This window comes from Lottia gigantea (assembly GCF_000327385.1).
Source record: "Lottia gigantea unplaced genomic scaffold LOTGIsca_179, whole genome shotgun sequence".
Lineage (NCBI taxonomy): Eukaryota > Metazoa > Mollusca > Gastropoda > Lottiidae > Lottia > Lottia gigantea.
In genome coordinates this window covers 311985-312347 of record NW_008708290.1, presented here as the reverse complement: position 1 = coordinate 312347, position 363 = coordinate 311985, and positions in this window count along the sequence as shown.

Below are 363 nucleotides of genomic sequence, written 5' to 3'. Positions count from 1 at the left end.
TTTTTACAAATTATTGAAGACTATAGCACTTTATTCGGAGTTATACCGAGGTCGAATATCACATTTGGTTACATTTTACGAAACGAAATTTAGGAGGAAGAAGACGGATGTAATTCTGATGATCGTACAATTTCAGTGTCGCTATACATCAGCGATGTTGCATGTAGATTAGAGTCCAGGATGTTGCACATGTCTACATCTTTCAATTAGTGGATAACACATATTCACCATATTCACATTCAGCAATAATCACTAGTAGTTTCATGACAATGATTGTCACAATGATGATCATCTACCGCGAATATGTGGCATATTGTCAGGAAAATGCGAACTTGGAGATTCGTAAGCAATAAAGTATTGATG